This window comes from Bos grunniens, chromosome 6, assembly GCF_055505025.1.
Source record: "Bos grunniens cultivar Pamir isolate PY7600 chromosome 6, Bosgru_T2T1.0, whole genome shotgun sequence".
NCBI lineage: Eukaryota > Metazoa > Chordata > Mammalia > Artiodactyla > Bovidae > Bos > Bos grunniens.
The window spans coordinates 95,883,661-95,903,741 of NC_141170.1; the positions used below are offsets into that span (position 1 = coordinate 95,883,661).

Genomic DNA, 20,081 nt, shown 5'->3' on the forward strand with positions numbered 1-20,081 from the left:
AACCTTAAGAGTCAATGACGTTGTCAAGAAGTGAGTATAGATGCCAAAGAGAAAAGGTCAAAGAACTTTCAGGGACATTCTAATATTGCTTGTTCAGGATAAATGGGAATATTGAGAAGAAGGGAAATCGAGAAGAAGTAGCCCATGAAACAGAGGGTAATCATGAGAATGTAAAGTCCTAGAAGCCAGGTGAAAACTTGGTCATAAAGGAGAAGTAAACCATCCATGAATCAAAGTTGCTCTTAGGTCAAGTTAAGAACTGGGAATTGAGAAGAAGTAGCCCATGAAACAGAGGGAAATCATGAGAATGTAAAGTCCTAGAAGCCAGGTGAAAACTTGGTCATAAAGGAGAAGTAAACCGTCCATGAATCAAAGTTGCTCTTAGGTCAAGTTAAGAACTGGGAATTCTCCATCGTACTTTGCAATGTGGAAATTACCAATGACCTTGATGAAATCAATTTGAAAAACAGAAGAAAAACCTTAACAATTAAACTCTGTTGGATTTCATAAAAGCAATAGGCAGAATAGTGATCCCCCCGCCCCCAAAGATGTCCTGTCCTAATGAGAGAGTCAATTCCTAGGTAGGTTGATAAGAAGTCCAGGGTCCCTAAGGAGGAGAAAGGGGTCTGGGGCCCTTGAGGTGGAGACAGGGGTCCAGAATTCTCAAGGAGAAGGAAAGGACAATTGTCTTTTTTTTTTTTCCTCTACATTCCTTAGTCTCAGTCACATAAAATGTCTTTTTTCTTTATGCCAGGAACTGATGATTACACAACAAAACAATTCAGTTTAAACTCTGTACTAATGATTATAATGGAGAAGGCAATGGCACCCCACTCCAGCACTCTTGCTTGGAAACTCCCATGGACGGAGGAGCCTGGTAGGCTGCAGTCCATGGGGTCGCTAAGAGTCAGACACAACTGAGCGACTTAACTTTCACTTTTCATTTTCATGCGTTGGAGAAGGAAATGGCAACCCACTCCAGTGTTCTTGCCTGGAGAATCCCAGGGATGGGGGAGCCTGGTAGGCTGCCGTCTATGGGGTCGCACAGAGTTGGACACGACTGAAGCGACTTAGCAGCAGCAGCAGCAGCAATGATTATAAAACAACAATGTATCCTGCTTAAGCACAGTTTCTCCTTCCTGAAAACCTTCTGACTAATCTTGTTATCTTAAAATGTAACTTATGGGGGTGGGTTTGGTAAGATCTTTCTATTGTAAAGTTATCTTAAAATGTAAATTGTGGGAGTGGGTCTGGTAAGACCTTTACAATCTTGAGACACTCTTTTAATTTATTGTAGTAACTAATTTAAAAAGTATATAGCTCCCTTGCTAAGACCAGCAAGTGGGTCCCTCTCCGACCCCTTCTGATGTCTATATCAGAAGCTTTCTCTGCCCCTTTTCACTGTAACAAAACTTCTGCCACATAAGAACCCTGAATGGTCAAGCCTGTCTCTGATGCCAAAGCTAAATCTTCTTCTGAGATCAGGAATCCAACATGTAAGGCAATCACTAATCCCTGGAATCTATCAATATGTTTAATTCCCATGGCAAATGGGAATTAAAGTTGCAAACAGAATTAAATGTACAAATTAGCTTACTTAAAGAATAAGGTGGCTATCATGGACTATTCAATGGGCCCAATGGAAACACAAGGGTTCTCAAAAGTGGGGCAGGGAGGCAGAAGAGGAGGTCAGAGTGATGCAATGGACTCTACCCACCATTGATAGCTTTGAGGAAGAGGGCCATGAGTCAAGAAATGTCAATGACTTCCAGAAGCTGGAAAAGGCAAAAACAAATGGATTCTCTCTTAGAGCCCTTAAAAAAAGATGACAGCCCTGCCAACAGCTTGATTTTAGCCCAATCAAGGCTCTTGTCAGACTTCTGAGCTGCAGAACTGTAAAATAATAAACTTGGGCTGTGTTAAGCCACTGAGACTCAGGCTTTAAAGTCTCATGGCTGTCACAGCGATATATCTCACTGGAGTAAAAGCAAAACACGTTGCAATGCAAGAAAGGGAAAATGTGCAAATAATGGCAGAAGCCTTGAAATAGCCAAACTGTACAAGGTGAAGGAGCAACAGAGAATCCTTGAAACAGAAGGCAATGCAGGCATAAGGCAAGCATCAAATTCTATGTAAGTCTTCTCAGGAGAGTTCAGTCTCCTTTTTCTGTATCAGAGAATATAGAAAATACAGAGAATACAGTTTCCCCTGTATCAGAGAATCAGATTATCACCCGCCAGTCACCCAAATCATCAACTCTGGCATCAGCTTCACCTTCTCCTCTTAGAGTATCTGATCAAACATCACCTCCTGTCACCCTAAGTCCCTCATCTCTCCCCAATGTCTCAGGTATTCATCCGGATTAGACCATCTCCATCTCTTACCTGGTTTACTACAAAGCTTCCTGGCTTCTGTCCTGGCCCCTAGTCTTCTCCTTTCCAGGTCACTCTTCAAACTTCTTCCAAAATGACCTTCTTAAAACACAGATAGAACCACATATTCCCTGGTTAAATCCTCCAGGGGCTTCCAGGCCTTTATCATGCAATTCAAACTCCATTAGTTCAGCTCAGTTCAGTTCAGTTCACTTCAATTACTCAGTCATGTCTGAATCTTTGAGACCCCATGAACCGCAGCACGCCAGGCCTCCCTGTCCATCACCAACTCCCGGAGTTTATTCAAACTCATGTCCATTGAATCAGTGATGCCATCCAACCATCTCATCCTATGGTGTCCCCTTCTCCTCCTGCCCTCAATTTTTCCCAGCATCGGGGCTTTTCAGATGAGTCAGCTCTTTGCATCAAGTGTCCAAAATATTGGAGTTTCAGCTTCAACATCAGTCCTTCCAATGAACTGATCTCCTTTAGGGTGGACTGGTTGGATCTCCTTGCAGTCCAAGGGACTCTCAAGAGTCTTCTCCAACACCACAGTTCAAAAGCATCAATTCTTCAGCATTCAGCTTTCTTCACAGTCCAACTCTCACATCCATACATGACCACAGGAAAAACCATACCCTTGACAAGACAGATCTTTGTTGGCAAAGTAATGTCTCTGCTTTTCAATACGCTATCTAGGTTGGTCATAACTTTCCTTCCAAGGAGTAAGCGTCTTTTAGTTTCATGGCTGCAATCACCATCTGTAGTGATTCTGGAGCCCCAAAAAATAAAGTCAGCCACTGTTTCCAGTGTTTCCCCATCTATTTCCCATGAAGTGATGGGACCGGATACCATAATTTTAGTTTTCTGAATGTTGAGCTCTAACCCAACCTTTTCACTCTCCTCTTTCATTTTCATCAAGAGGCTTTTTAGTTCTTCTTTGCTTTCTGCCATAAGGATGATGTCATCTGCATATCTGAGGTTATTGATAGTTCTCCTGGGAATCTTGAAGAAGCTTGTGCTTCTTCCAGCCCAGCGTTTCTCATGATGTACTGTGCATAGAAGTTAAATAAGCAGGGTGACAATATACAGCCTTGATGTACTCCTTTTTCTATTTAGAACCAGTCTGTTGTTCCATGTCCAGTTCTATCCGTTGCTTCCTGACCTGCATACAGGTTTCTCAAGAGACAGGTCAGGTGGTCTGGTATTCCCATCTGTTTTAGAATTTTTCGCAGTTTTTTTTTTTGATCCACACAATTAAAGGCGTTGGCATAGTCAATAAAGCAGAAATAGATGTTTTTCTGGAACTCTCTTGCTTTTTGATGATCCAGCGGATGTTGGCAATTTGAGCTCTGGTTCCTCTCCCTTTTCTAAAACCAGCTTGAACATTTGGAAGTTCACGGTTCATATATTGCTGAAGCCTGGCTTGGAGAATTTTGAGCATTACTTTACTAGCGTGTGAGATGAGTGCAATTGTGTGGTAGTTTGAGCATTCTTTGGCATTGCCTTTCTTTGGGATTGGAATGAAAACTGACCTTTTCCAGTCCTGTGGTCACTGCTGAGTTTTGCAAATTTGCTGGCATATTGAGTACAGCACTTTCACAGCATCATCTTCCAGGATTTGAAATAGCTCAACTCGAATTCCATCACCTCCACTAGCTTTGTTTGTAGTGATGCTTCCTAAGGCCCCCTCGACTTCACATTCCAGGATGTCTGGCTCTAGGTGAGTGATCATACCATCGTGGGTATCTGGGTCATGAAGATCTTTTTTATATATTTGTTCTGTGTATTCTTGCCACATCTTCTTAATATCTTCTGCTTCTATAGGTCCATACTATTTCTGTCCTTTATTGTGCCCATCTTTGCATGAAATTTTCCCTTGGTATCTCTTATTTTCTTGAAGAGAACTCTAGTCTTGCCATTCTATTGTTTTCCTCTATTTCTTTGCCCTCATCACTGAGGAAGGCTTTCTTATCTCTCCTTGCTATTCTTTGGAACTCTGCATTCAAATGTGTATATCTTTCCTTTTCTCCTTTGCTTTTTGCTTCTCTTACTTTCACACCTATTTGTAAGGCCTCCTCAGACAGCCATTTTGCTTTTTTGCATTTTTTTCTTGGGGATGGTTTTGATCCCTGTTTCCTGTATCATGTCATGAATCTCCATCCATAGTTCATCAGGCACTCTGTCTATCAGATCTAATCCCTTGGATCTATTTCTCACTTCTACTGTATAATCATAAGGGATTTGATTTAGGTCATACCTGAATGGTCCAGTGGTTTTCCCTACTTTATTCAATTTAAGTCTGATTTGGCAATAAGGAGTTCATGATCTGAGCCACAGTCAGCTCCTGGTCTTGTTTTTGCTGACTGTATAGAGCTTCTCCATCTCTGGCTGCAAAGAATACAATCAATCTGATTTCAGTATTGGCCATCTGGTGATGTCCATGTGTAGAGTCTTCTCTTGTGTTGTTGGAAGAGGCTGTTTGCTATGACCAGTGCATTCTCTTGGCAAAACTCTGTTATCCTTTGACCTACTTCATTCCGTACTCCAAGGCCAAATTTGCCTTTTACTCCACGTGTTTCTTGAATCCTACTTTTGCAGTCCCCTGTAATGAAAAGGACATCTTTGGGGGGTGTTGATTCTAAAAGGTCTTGTAGGTCTTCATAGAACCATTCAACTTCAGCTTCTTCAGCATTACTGGTTGGGGCATAGACTTGGATTACTGTGATATTGAATGATTTGCCTTGCAAATGAACAGAGATCATTCTGTCGTTTTTGAGATTGCATCCAAGTACTGCATTTTGGACTCTTTTGTTGATTATGATGGCTACTCGATTTCTTCCAAGGGATTTGTGCCCACAGTAGTAGATATGATGGTCATCTGAGTTAAATTCACCCGTTTCAGTCCATTTTAGTTCTCTGATTCCTAAAATGTCTATGTTCACTCTTGCCATCTCCTGTTTGACCACTTTCAGTTTGCCTTGATTCATGGACCTAACATTCCAGGTTCCTATGCAATATTGCTCTTTATAGCATCAGACCTTTGCTTCCATCACCAGTCACATCCACAGCTGGGTATTGTTTTTGCTTTGGCTCTGTCTCTTCATTCTTTCTGGAGTTATTTCTCCACTGATCTCACGTAGCATATTGGGCACCTAACAACCTGGGGAGTTCATCTTTCAGTGTCCTATCTTTTGCTTTTTCATACTGTTCATGGGGTTCTCAAGGCAAGAATACTGAAGTGGTTTGCTATTCCCTTCTCCAGTGGACCACATTCTGTCAGACCTCTCCACCATGACCCATCCGTCTTGTGTGGCCGTATACAGCATGGCTTAGTTTCATTGAGTTAGACAAGGCTGTGGTCCGTATGATTATATTGGTTAGTTTTCTGTGATTGTGGCTTCAGTCTGTCCTCCTCTGATGCCCTCTCTCAGCGCCTACCATCTTAGTGGGGTTTCTCTTACCTTGGACATGTGGTATCTCTTCATGGCTGCTGCAGCAAAGCACAGCCACTGCTCCTTACCTTGGACGTGGGGTATCTCTTCTCGGCCACTCGCCAGTCCATCACCATGCAGCCATCACTCGCCGCTCCAGTAGCTTTACCCTCTCCAACATACAAAATCTGAGCCCGTCAGCTGTAGAAGTTTGTCAGTTCCTTGTCTCAACTGCCAAGCGCTGGGGGCAGTTGGGGCTGGGGAATCTTGAAGGAAAGAACCTCAGGACAACAAATGTTCCTGGCAGCTGCTAGGGTCTTGCCCCAATATTCCCTGACAGGGGCCGGCTAGCCACGAGTAGCAAGGCTCCTGGCCGGCTCAGCCAAACTGTTACCAAGTCCAAGCTCTCTCTGCTCACTGCATGATAAGCCAATGAATCCAAGAGACGAGGTGTCGAGGCAAGGAAGAGAGTTTAATTGGGGAGCTGTCAGGCCAAAAGATGGAAGGTTAGCACCTCAAAACAACCGTCAAACTCTTACCGTAGATTATCAAGTAGTTCTATTAACGTCCTCTTTTTTCTCTTCTTCCTCCAACCTACTGCCCTTTTCCTGAATTATAATGAATTCCATATGGTTGCTGGGATCCACCATAATTTTTCTAGCCACTAATCCTTGCATAGTTTTCTCTGCTTGGAATACACTTCTTTACATTCTAACTTCCCTCAATGGCCTTCACCCGGCTAATCACATCCATGCTTCAGATCTCAGTGAACAATAGCGTTTTTTCCAGGCAGCCTTCCCAGATCTTAGATATCAAGTTGAATGACCCTCCTATGGACTCACCAAACATCCAAAACTATATATCATATTGTAATTGCTTTTTCATTTTCCTATCTCCACACTAAAATGTCAATTCCTTGAATAGACGGACTTCATTCTAATTAAAGTTAATTATTGCACCAAGAAAAATTCCTGACATATAGTTCATTTTTGATAAATATTTTTCAAATGAGAAGTAAAAAATATATAACATACATTTGGAAAGAAAAAAAGTACAGAATTCACTCTGTTTCCATCTCTGATTAAATGTTGATATTGTTTGCTAGAATGAAGCAACCAAAATTTAGCCTAACAAGCCAACACTGTTAGAAATTTTGTAGTTAATTATCTCCAGAAGAATGTCAAGTGCACAGAACTTACATTTTTCAAATGGGCCTCAGCAATATTAAACAATAATCATGAGATTTCTTGCTGTCTCCCCAGTAAATAGGGCTAAAATGCTAGTCATATCACTAAGAGAACTTCAGAATTTCTCCCATCTTCCCAATTCTGCTGAGGGTTTAACTCACGAGATGCTCTGTCCTCACCAGCCAGTCTTTCAATAGTTCCTCTTTCAGCTTCCACCATGTTTCTAGGCTTAATCTAACTCATGTTTGGACACAAGATGCTGAGTGTACCTCTGAGTCTAACAGATTTGGCTTCCAAACTCTTCTGTTGTCACAGATAAAATGTCTTGTCTTTTACCATCTTCATTGTGTTAACCAATAGGAATAGCTTGATCTGGCTTCTCATTAAGTATCCTTTGTAAAGTAAAAAGCTAGGTGGTTTTTCGTTTTGTTTTGTTTTTTCCATTTCTCTAGCCATAAATGTTCATGGCATTGAGATACTTGGAAGTTTAATCATTTTATTGTAGACAACATTTTCAGATGAACAGGATACTGAAATAATGACTAGTCCCTGAAGGTCATCTTTCTCTCCCATGACCAGTACAGATGCAGCAAAGCAGAGGAAATTTTGCAATTATGCAGTGTAAACATTCTTAGATATTAGACAACATTGTGAAGGACCAAAGTGGTGATCAATCTCAGTAAGTACTGTTTAGAATAGCTTTGGTTCCGCCAGCTCCAAAAAACAGAATGTGCCATCTATGACTTCACATTTTAGCACTAAGATATACTTTTGAAATAAGTGCTCATTGCTGCTGGAAATTCATAATTATTCTCCAAACATATATTGCCCATTGTGTGTTCTCATTCCTTTTTATGTGGTTTTTAATCATAAAACAGGGGAAGTTTTCTGTCCCTGCTGTCTGGAACAAAGGTACATTATATTCAGTAGTTTGCAACCTAAAAACAAAAAGCTAAGCAGAACAAAATCGAATTTATAGGAAAAATCTACCACTATTTTGAACAAGCAGTCATGTAATAAAGGACTCATTGAATTATAGTTTCTCTGTCCTTCGTAAGGAATGAGTCAACTTTTCAGCAAAACAGGTGAGACAATTTCTCTGTGATTCACACACAGTTTCATCATCCTGTGTCACAGCTGACAGCTCTTTTCTGACAGATCTGGTTCTGAGCAAGTTAATAAAAATTCCACTTCCAGAATTATGATATTTTGTATTGTTTCATTAAGTTTTGCAGAAATTTTTCCATGTGAAACATTCTCTTGAAAATTATCTTGTGAGTTTTCTTTTCTATCAGCAAGTCATATTAAGACTGCTAAGCAGAGTCACTGCTGAAACAAATCATTAATTGGAAGGTAAAACCTTGAGATGTCTACCTCTGGTTCCAGGATATTTGAAATTGCTTTGATTCTGAATAATTAATTCAATACCAAAAAAAAAGCACAGTTATAACTATCACTTGACAACTACCATGTTGAGTCTATGTTTCCATGGAGATACAGTTATTTGATTCTCTTGCCTAGCAATCATCATTTTAAAATCTAATCTGAGCATCTATGTCTTTGGATCAATCGATTTTATGCATTTACATTTATTTTAATTACTGTTACATTTGGATTTATTACTGACAGACTATTTTACACCCTTAGTTACCATGTTTCCTTCCTTCCCACCCTCTCCTTGCCTATTTGCTGTTGGATGAACAAACTATTCTTTTGCTGATTTATTTCTGTACTTCTGGTAGTTGCCACTAATTTATTGATGACACATATCTGTTTACTTTTTCCTATAGTTTTTAAGCCTATCCATAGCTAGATTGTTCCCTCTTATAATGTCAGGAAGTAGCTCACAGTGCAAATTTGTGTGAATTAGAGAAAGGCAACCCGCCCTGAGAAAAAGAAATTAAATTAGCCTGGGGGTGTTTCCAGAGCCCTGGCAGGCAGCAGCCCTACCTCCCTGGATACACACTAGTGCTCCTCTCCTCCTCTGGGCAGCTCAGGGGGCCCACTCAGCTTAGATCTCACTTCCATCCCAGCCATTAGCTAGTCAAACAGTTATGTGAGGACCAGAATTCAGGCTCTAATTATCTCTCTGAGATGTTTCTGTAATGTAAACGATGCCTCTCCTGTGTGATGCCATTAAGCTGCACAGACTCCTGACTCTCCTTGCCATGGTATTGCCAGAACAAGACAGGTGGCGCTAGTGGTAAAGAACCAACCTGCCAATGCAGGAGACACAAGAGACACAGGTTCTATCCCTGGGTCAGAAAGGTCCCCTGAAGGAGGGCATGGCAACCCACTCGAGTATTCTTGCCTAGAGAATCCTATGGACAGAGGAACCTGGCTGGCTACAGTCCATAGAGTTGCAAAGAGCTGGACATGTCTGAAGCGACTCTGCACTCACATAGCACGAAAAATGTGAAAGCTTTGGCATACACTTACCACCTCTGGCCCCTCCACAGCAATGCAGTCATCATATAAGATGCTCTAGATCTGGATTGTTTGGGATATATTTCAGCTTGTTTTCATCTTTCATTGTTTAAACAGTGAAGTTTACCAAGATAGTTATTCTGTTAGCTTCCCTTACCTCAAACTATTCTAGATTTATTCTCTTCTTGCTTGAATTCTCTGTCCTACAGCAAGAGTTAGCAAACTTCTCTATAAAGGATCAGATAGCAAATGTCTTAGGCTTGTTTGTAGTCCATGCCATCTATTGTAATTGCTCAGCTCTGCCATCACAGCAGGAAAAAAGCCATAGATGATGCATAGTGAATGTATGGCATTGAATCCAGTGAAATGTTATTTACAAAAACATGTGGTATACAGTTTACAATCAGTTTTGACCCAAGGCCCAGAGTTTTCTGATTCTTTTCCTAGAGTATTTTCAAAAAGGCTCATTGTGTGTTAAATCTGCTGAAGCATTATACATGTCATGATTTTTTTTTCTGTGCATTTAAATAATCTGGCTGGAAAAATTCTATATTCAAATATCTTTTTATTCAATACTCTAAAAATAGTTTTCTATTTTTCAACATTGACATTGCACAACTCGATAACAACAAAATCCTTGTGAGATGGAGAGGATCTTCTTTTAATCTCTGCTGTTGCTGCTGCTGCTGCTGCTAAGTCGCTTCAGTCCTGTCCGACTCTGTGCGACCCCATAGACGGCAGCCCAACAGGCTCCCCGGTCCCTGGGATTCTCCAGGCAAGAACGCTGGAGTGGGTTGCCATTTCCTTCTCCAATGCTTGAAAGTGAAAAGTGAAAGTGAAGTCACTCAGTCGTGTCCGACTCTTAGCAACCCCATGGACTGCAGCCTACCAGGCTCCTCCATCCATGGGATTTTCCAGGCAAGAGTAATGGAGTGGGCTGCTATTGCCTTCTCCACTTTTAATCTCTAGAAGCTACTAGAATATTTTCCTAGATTTAGTTTTTCTTACATTTTGCCATCATATGCATGGGTATAAATTTCATTTTTCTATTCTGTTTCAAACTGCATGAAATCTGTCAATTCAAGGCATGAATATCTTTCCTTAGTTTAAGGAAATCGTAATCATTATTTTTGAATCATTTCCTTCTCTCTACTGATTGCCTTGCCATCTGAACACCTCTTATTCAAATTTTGATGTCACTTCTATTTTCCTTAATTCTTAATTTTTTGTTATAAGGTCCTTCTCTTTATTTCTATCTGATGCCTTTTTAAAAATGTTATTTATTTTTTAGTGGAAAGATAATTGCTTTACAGAATTTTACTGGTTTCTGCCAAATATCAACATGAATCAGCCATAGGTATACATACATCTTTCCTTTTCTCTTTTGCCATTAGCTTCTCTTCTTTTCTCAGCTGTTTGTAAGCCCTCGTCAGACAACCATTTTGCCTTTTTGCATTTCTTTTCCTTGGAGATGATCTTGATCACTGCCTCCTATACAATGTCACGAACCTCTATCCATAGTTTTTCAGGCACTCTGTCTATCAGATCTAATCCCTTGGATCTATTTCTCACTTCCACTGTATAATCATAAGGGATTTGATTTAGGTCATACATGAATGGTCTAGTGGTTTTCCCTATTTTCTTCAACTTAAGCCTGAATTTGGCAATAAGGAGTTCACGATCTGAGCCACAGTCAGTTCCCGGTCTTGTTTTTGTTGACTGTATAGAGCTTCTCCATCTTTGGCTGCAAAGAATATAATCAATCTGATTTCGGTGTTGACCATCTGGTGATGTCCATGTGTAGAGTCTTCTCTTGTGTTATTGGATGAGGGTGTTTGCTATGACCAGTGCATTCACTTGGCAAAACTCTGTTAGCCTTTGACCTGCTTCATTTTATACTCCAAGGCCAAATTTGCCTGTTACTGTATGTAGTTCTTGATTACCTACTTTTGCATTCCAGTCCCCTATAATGAAAAGGACATCTTTTTGGGTGATTTTTCTAGAAGGTCTTGTAGGTCTTCATAGAACCATTCAACTTCAGCTTCTTCAGCATTACTGGTCGGGGCATAGACTTGGATTACTGTGATATTGAATGATTTGCCTTGGAAATGAACAGAGATCATTCTGTCATTTTGGAGATTGCATCCAAGTACTGCATTTCAGACTCTTTTGTTGACTATTATGGCTAGTCCATTTCTTCTAAGGGATCTGTGCCCACAGTAGTAGATATAATGGTCATCTGAGTTAAATTTACCCATTCCAGTCACTATTTCCTAAAATGTCGATATTCACTCTTGCCATCTCTTGTTTGACTACTTCCAATTTGCCTTGATTCATGGACCTAACATTCCAGGTTCCTAGGCAATATTGCTCTTTACAGCATTGGACTTTACTTCCATCACCTGCCACATCTACAACTGGGTGTTGTTTTTGCTTTGGGTCCATCTCTTCATTCTTTCTGGAGTTATTTCTCCATTCTTACCCAGTAGCATATTGGGCACCTATCAACCTAGGGCATTCATCTTTCAGTGTCATATCTTTTTGTCTTTTCATGGGGTTCTCAAGGCAAGAATAATGAAGTGGTTTGCCATTCCCTTCTCCAGTGGACCACATTTTGTCAGAACTCTCCACCAAAGGAGAAAAGGAAAGATATAGCCATTTGAATGCAGAGTTCCAAAGAATAGCAAAAGATATAAGAAAGCCTTCCTCAGCGATCAATGCAAAGAAATAGAGACAAAAGTAAAATGAGAAAGAGTAGAGATCTCTTCAAGAAAATTAGACATACCAAGGAAACATTTCATGCAAAGATGAACACAATAAAGGACATAAATGGCATGGACCTAACAGAAGCAGAAGATTTTAAGAAGAGGAGGCAAGAATGCACAGGACAAATAGACAAAAAAGATCTTCATGACCCAGATATCCATGATGGTATGATCACTAACCTAGAGCCACACATCCTGGAATGTGAAGTCGAGGGGGCCTTAGGAATCATCACTACAAAGCTAGTGGTGGTGATAAAATTCCAGTTGAGCTCTTTCAAATCCTGAAAGATGATGTTGTAAAAGTGCTGTACTCAATATTTCAGCAAATTTGGAAAACTCAGCAGTGGCCACAGGACTGGAAAAGGTCAGTTTTCATTTTAATCCTAAAGAAAGGCAGCTCAAAGAATGCTCAAACTACCACACAATTGCACTCATCTCACAGGCTAGTAAAGTAATGCTCAAAATTCTCCAAGCCAGGCTTCAGCAATACGTGAACTGTGAACTTCCAGATGTTCAAGCTGGTTTTAGAAAAGGCAGAGGAACCAGAGATCAAAATGCCAACATCTGTTGGATCATGGAAAAAGCAAGAGAGTTCCAGAAAAACATCTAATTCTGCTTTATAGATTACACCAAAGCCTTTGACTGTGTAGATCACAACAAACTGTGGAAAATAGCAGACCACCTGACCTGCCTCTTGTGGGAATACCAGACCACTTGACTTGCAACTTGAGAAATCTGTATGCAGGTTAGGAAGCAACAGTTAGAACTGGACATGGTATAACACACTGGTTCCAAATAGGGAAAGGAGTATGTCAAGGATGTATATTGTCACCCTGCTTATTTAACTTCTATACAGAGTACATCATGAAAAACATTGAGCTGGATGAAGCACAAGCTGGAATCAAGATTGCCAGGAGAAATATCGATAACCTCAGATATGCAGATGACGCCACCTTTATCTGATAGACAGTGTGCCGGATGAACTGTGGACAGAGGTTCATGACATTGTACAGGAAACAAAGATCAAGACCATCCCCAAGAAAAAGAAATACAAAAGGGCAAAATGGCTGTCTGAGGAGACCTTACAAATAGCTGTGAAAACAAGAGAAGTGAAAAGCAAAGGAGAAAAGGAAATGCAGAGTTTGAATGCAGAGTTCCAAAGAATAGTAAAAGAGATAAGAAAGCCTTCCTCGGTGATCAATGCAAAGAAATAGAGGAAAACAACAGAATGGGAAACACTAGAGATCTCTTCAAGAAAATTAGAGATACCAAGGGAATATTTCAGGCAAAGATGGGCTCAATAAAGGACAGAAATGGTATGGACCTAACAGAAGCAGAAGATATTAAGAAGAGATGGCAAGAATACACAGAAGAACTGTACAAAAAAGATCTTCATGACCCAGATAATCACCATGATGTGATCACTTACCTAGAGCCAGACATTCTGGAATGTGAAGTCAAGTGGGCCTTAGGAAGCATCACTACGAACAAAGCTAGTGGAGGTGATGGAATTCCAGTTGAGCTATTTCAAATCCTGGAAGATGATGCTGTGAAAGTACTGCACTCAATATGCCAGCAAATTTGGAAAACTCAGCAGTGGCCACAGGAATAAAAAGGGTCAGTTTTCACTCCAATCCCAAAGAAAGGCAATGCCAAAGAATGCTCAAACTACTGCATAATTGCACTCATCTCACACGCTAGTAAAGTAATGCTCAAAATTCTCCAAGCCAGGCTTCAACAATACGTGAACTGTGAACTTCCTGATGTTCAAGCTGGTTTTAGAAAAGGCAGAGGAACCAGAGATCAAATTGCCAACATCCGCTGGATCATGAAAAAGCAAGAGAGTTCCAGAAAAACATCTATTTCTGCTTTATTGGCTATGCCAAAGCCCTTGACTGTGTGGATCACAATAAACTGTGGAAAATTCTGAAAGAGATGGGCATACCAGACCACCTGATCTGCCTCTTGAGAAATTTGTATGCAAGTCAGGAAGCAACAGGTAGAACTGGACATGGAACAAAGGACTGGTTCCCAATTGGTAAAGGAATGTGTCAAGGCTGTATATTGTCACCCTGCTTATTTAACTTATATGCAGAGTTTATCATGAGAAATGCTGGGCTGGATGAAGCACAAGCTGGAATCAAGATTGCATGGAGAAATATCAATATCCTCAGATATGCAGATGACACCACCCTTGTAGCAGAAAGTGGAGAACTAAAGAGCCTCTTGATGAAAGTGAAAGAGAAGAGTGAAAAGGTTGGCTTAAAACTCAACATTCAGAAAACTAAGATCATGGCATCCCGTCCTATCACTTCATGGGAAATAGATGGGGCAACCGTGGAAACAATGACAGACTTTATTTTGGGGGGCTCCAAAATCACTGCAGATGGTGACTGCAGCCATGAAATTAAAAGATGCTTGCTCCTTGGAAGAAAAGTTATGACCAACCTAGATAGCATATTAAAAAGCAGAGATATTACTTTACCAACAAAGATCCATCTCATCAAAGCTATGGTTTTTCCAGTGGTCACGTATGGATGTGAGAGTTGGACTATAAAGAAAGCCGAGTGCCAGAGAATTGATGCTTTTTAACTGTGGTGTTGGAGAAGACTCTTGAGAGTCCCTCAGACTGCAAGGAGATCCAACCAGTCCATCCTAAAGGAAATCAGTCCTGAAGATTCATTGGAAGGACTGATGCGGAAACTGAAACTCCAATACTTTGGCCACCTGATGCAAAGAACCAACTCATTGGAAAGACTCTAATGCTGGCAAAGATTGAAGGCGGGAGGAGAAAGGGATGACAGAGGATGAGATAGTTGGATGGCATCACCGATGCAATGGACATAAGTTTGAATAGGCTCCAAGAGCTGGTAACGGACAGGGAAGCCTGGCATGCTGCAGTCCATGGGATCTCAAATGTCAGACATGACTGAGCAACTAAACTGACTGACTGATCCATACGTCCCCTCCCTCTTGAACCTCCCTCCCATCTCCCACCCCTCTATATTGTTACAGACTCCTTCTTTGAGTTCCCTGAGTCACACAGCAAATTCCCATTTTTCCTGATGCCTTTTGAGTAAGATCCTGGACCTCCTCTTCCAGCTCTCTCATTTATTTTCCTTTGTATCCATTTAGCTACTCAATCCTTCTGTTGAATGCTTTATTTAAACTGTCGTACTCTTCATACTAGGTATTTCCAGTTGAATTGTATACATGAATGTTTTCTGCTTCATATGTCCAATTTCCTAGTGAGCTCTTATTTAGTGAAAAATATGGAGAGGCAGTGAAGAGATTTATGCCCCAGGCATAGAATAACAAAAGAACAACAAAAAAAGAATGTGATTTGTATGTAAGGTGATCATGTATCCTGGTTTACTAGGAATGGTTTAAAATTGTAGTCTTGACTTAATCATTAATAGCTCCTCTTATCACTCTTATATATGTCCCAGTTTGGACAATAAATTCTATGGGCCATTTATGCAGTCATTCTGCTTACATGTGACAATTCAAGCTGTCATCTAGGAAGGGAGCTTTTTGGCCCTCTGGCTTCTCTCACTGACTCATCAGAATCAGTGTGGCTGATAAGTACATCAGTCCCCATCCTCAACATAACATCGGGTCTAATCCAGTTTCCTTGGAAGGAACTCCAAGATGCTCAGGAAGCCCAGCATCAGACTGAACAGGGAACAATCTCGAAGCTCACTGCTGGACTTGCTCTCTCTTCCCAGCCTTCCCATCACTCTGAGCAAAGGGAAGGGAAGGGAGGGGAGCGACAGGAAGTCGATCAGTGAATTCTCTACAAATGCAATTATTCATGTTTTCAAACTTCTAGATGGTAAATGTGGACACATTTTGTTTTAAAAAGAATGCTGTTCTCAGGTTTCAACATTTGCATGGATTAAATGATAATTAACTGATTTCTTCTTTCTGTCTATTTAGTGGTCTCAGGAACCCCCCAAATTTTTTCTTTCTCCCTTTGACCTACTGTTAGAAACCAGTCTACAAATTCTCTCATAAGAACTTAGGTATAGTATTTAATTTTCAATGAACCACTGAAGTCGTGCATACTTACCTACAAATTGTTTTACTCTCTCATCTCCATTGGCCCCGCTAGAGGTTTCTCTCAAATTTACTTAGCTCTACTTTATCTTCCTCCTTCCTTGGAGCTTACTAGAAAACACCACACAATGCATGGTTTTTCACAGAGCAGAATGCCTGTGGCTCTACAGCACACCCAGTGATAAGGATCGTCAATTGATGGGTCAACAAAATCGAGCCTTGTATTTGAGATTCAAGAAGCACCTGGAGGATTTCCCTGGTGACTCAGTGGTAAAAAGTCTGCCTGCCAATACAGGAGACAGGAGTTGGATCCCTGATTCGGGAAGATCCCACGTGCTGTGGAGCAACTAAGCCCCAGCACCACAGCTATTGAGCCTGTGCTCTAGAGCCTATGCTCAGCTTCCGGAGAAGCTGCCACAGTGAGAAGCCTGTGCACTGCTGCTAGAGAGTAGTATCTGCTTGCTGCAACTAGAGAAAATCCCACACAACAACAAAGACCTAGCACTGCCATAAGTAAATAAATAAAATTGAAAAAAAAAAAAAAAAGGAGCACCAAGAGAGGTGGAAACATAGAGGACTCAGGTATCCTAAAAGATGTGCACAAGCCTTTAAGAAAACATACCACAATACTATCAATTTTAACTACAAAATAAAACAGTATTATATTATTATAATAATTGTCCAAATTTACAGTCATTCAACTTATGAAATTATTGCAGTTACTCACCAGAGTAACTGCACACCAGTGAGTATTTCTCTGAGCAGAAGGAATGCCATTTTAACTCCCTCTTCAAAGGAAAGACTTCAGGGAAATGACCAACCAAAAGATCTGAGGCCAACTGGCTTTTAAAGCATTGAGTTGATCATATTGGTTAGACTGATTCTAACCAATATGAAAGAGAAGCAACCGAAGAAATTCAAAGCTCCCTTGAAGAGAAAGGGCAGGGAATAAATAAAGAAAAAAATTTAATGAATAAGTAAACAAAGAAATATTCATTCTAATTTTAGTGAAAGGGAAAGAAATTTTTTATTAATTCTTAGCACACTAGTATTATGTAAATTGGTATTTTTGTCATTATTTACAATATGTAAAATCTGTCATTCTCAAGCACTTTGGGTTAGATTATCTTCTCTCCAAAATGGTTTTAAAGATGCAAATAAATGAACCCAGTAAGTTAACACAAGCTATTTTGGGCCTGATATTCTATCCATTTTTCATAAAATACAATTCAACTTTCACAAGGTGATAACAAACAGCCTTTAGTAACACTGGGTGTGGTGCCAGCCCAGCAGGGTGCATCTCCTACAGGAGTAAAACCTAGGCACCAGAAGTTAAAACTTTAATAAGTATCTGGCCCAAATTACTATTAAAGCCACAAAAGAGATGATTACACAAACTCTGGAAAAGTGTGGGAGGCTTAAATCATCTAATCAATCTAGGTTTGTTTTTTTTCCCCTACATCTCTCTTTTAGAGTGTTTCTTTTCTGCAATTCCTTAGAGAAAGGCCAAAGCAAAACTTAAATTCAGAATAGAATTTTCTCCGTTTAAGGCAAAGCTAAAAAAGGGTTTTAAACTAAGAGAAAGTATTTGCTCTCATTTCAATAATTGTCTGTTGTACACTTATCATGCCTAAGACTCCAGGCAAGGCATCATAAAGGGTAAAAATATGTACTGAATATGACACTGTCTTCTATAAACCCTTGTCTGAGGGGAATAGAGTCATGTATAAAAATTCCACTTCATACATAAAAAGTTGACAAAATATTATGAGTATACAAAGGGAGAAATAAAAGTTTCTTAAAAGTGGTAGTAGTCAAAGTGAAACTTAAAAGATAAGCCATATTTCATCAACCAAATGTGAAGCTGACATTCAATTAAAACACAAATCTAGCATACGTGGGTCACAGAAAATATTAAGATTAGAACATGTTGGTGTTTTCCAGCAGAAGATTCTAGAGGAGGTAATTTTTTCCTAACAGGTAGGCCAATACAATAGACAGATAAGAACTGAAAAAATTACTTAGATAATGATCATTTTGTTCATTTTGATCAAAGAACCCCACTTCATACTTTATACTTTAAAGCAGTAGATAAGAGCAAACGGAAAGTATTTTATATTATAACTCCTAAGGATGAAGTAATTTGGTGCATTGTTTAAGCCAATAGGATTTGGAATTAAAACTGAGTTCAAATCCTTTCTATAACACCAGCTATTTGATTTTGGAAAGATGACTAAAGACATTTTATGTCCCAATTTTCCAGTCTATTAAAAAAAGTAGGATAATACCTGCTTCATAGTCTTGTTGTAAATATAAAAGCAACAATACATGCAATCTTCTCATGCCTACTTTATAATTAAAATTTGTTCCACTCCCCAAACACATGTTTTATTACAATGTTTACTGAGTTATCTGTTTGTGTTCATATACTGATTGTATCTGCTATTTACTTTCCAGTTTATTGCTTCCTAATGCCATGGCCAAATATATATCATAAATACATGTTGGTCACCTCAATGACCAACTACATTATTTCTTAGAAATCACATCATGGTACCTTATTCATTAACTCTGAGAATCAGTAATGTGGGCATTGAAGAGAGATATATATTAATATGGGCTTCCTAGGTGGAGCTAGTGATAAAGAACCCACCTGCCAATGCAGATTTAAGAGGCACAGGTTCAATCGCTGGGTCAGGAAGATCTCCTGGAGGAGAGCACAGCAAACCACTCCAGTATTCTTGCCTGGAGAATCTCATGGAGAGGAGCCTGGCGGGCTACCGTCCAGAGTCACAAAGAGTTGGACATGACTAAAGCGATATAGTACACACACACATATGTTAATATGTGAGTATAAATTAACTTCAGAATGGTTTAATGGAGAAAAATCTGTGCTGCAAAAAAAGAATTTGGTTTTGATAAAGGCATAAATGGAAGTAAGGATGGAGAAGAGTGGGACCCACAAATAGCACTTCAACCTGACCTCCTAAAGGACCAGCAGGACTTCTTCCAAGTTCCAGAGCAACTGACAGTGAGGTCGGTGAGGTCTTTTATCCTCTTCGAGTCTATCTCTGGGCCAGGCCTCAGCAGATAGGAAAAAGTTACATAGAAGACTCACGAATCTAGTTTCATTTTAAGTATTTGTCATTTGTATGACCTTGAACAAATCCTCCTGTGCCTCAGTGTTCTCCTTTGTGATACGGATGTAGTAAAGCCAAGGCTGCCTGTCATACAGGATCAAATGGGTCAGTGAACATAAAACTCCTTAGAAATCTGGGAAGAGTAATACGCATGTCAGTCATGATTGCCATCCCCACTGTCTCTCTTGCTTTTTGCAAAAGCAGAGGAGGGAGCTGCTTTTGATAGATAATACATACCTGCTACTAGCTTTGAAGCTGTAAAGATTGTGGGTGTGATACAAGCTTTCTTTGACCAAGGTAGATTTGAGGTTGCAGAGTGGACACAGAGCGCCACCTTACCAGCTACGCTTATGCAGTTCACTTACACAGTCCCAGGGACAATTTGAAGACTTCCTGGATGAACACAACTCTCTTCACTGATTGGCTGGACCACCTGTTTCCGTGACAACTCTAGAGCCATTCCACACTCATCCACCTCCTGTTCCCATTCACTGTAACATCTCATTAACAGCAAGAGACAGAAAGTTTAATGAAGTAGAAGCATTTTAATTAATGAAGGCATAATTTAAATAGAAGTTTTTGGCTTTTTTGTGTGTGTCTCCAGAGTTTTTTATATGTTACAGTAAACTCACAGTTCTTTCCTCTAAAGGTGAATGGAGGAAAGCAGACACTTTTGGTAAAATTCCTTTTAAGAATT

The 20,081-nt window shown here is 40.0% G+C and overlaps 1 pseudogene; it reads left to right on the forward strand.

Moving 5' to 3' along the window:
- The window catches only part of LOC147371038 (ubiquitin-like-conjugating enzyme ATG10), an 80,024-nt pseudogene that overhangs the window by 57,563 nt on the left and 2,380 nt on the right, over positions 1 to 20,081 (forward strand).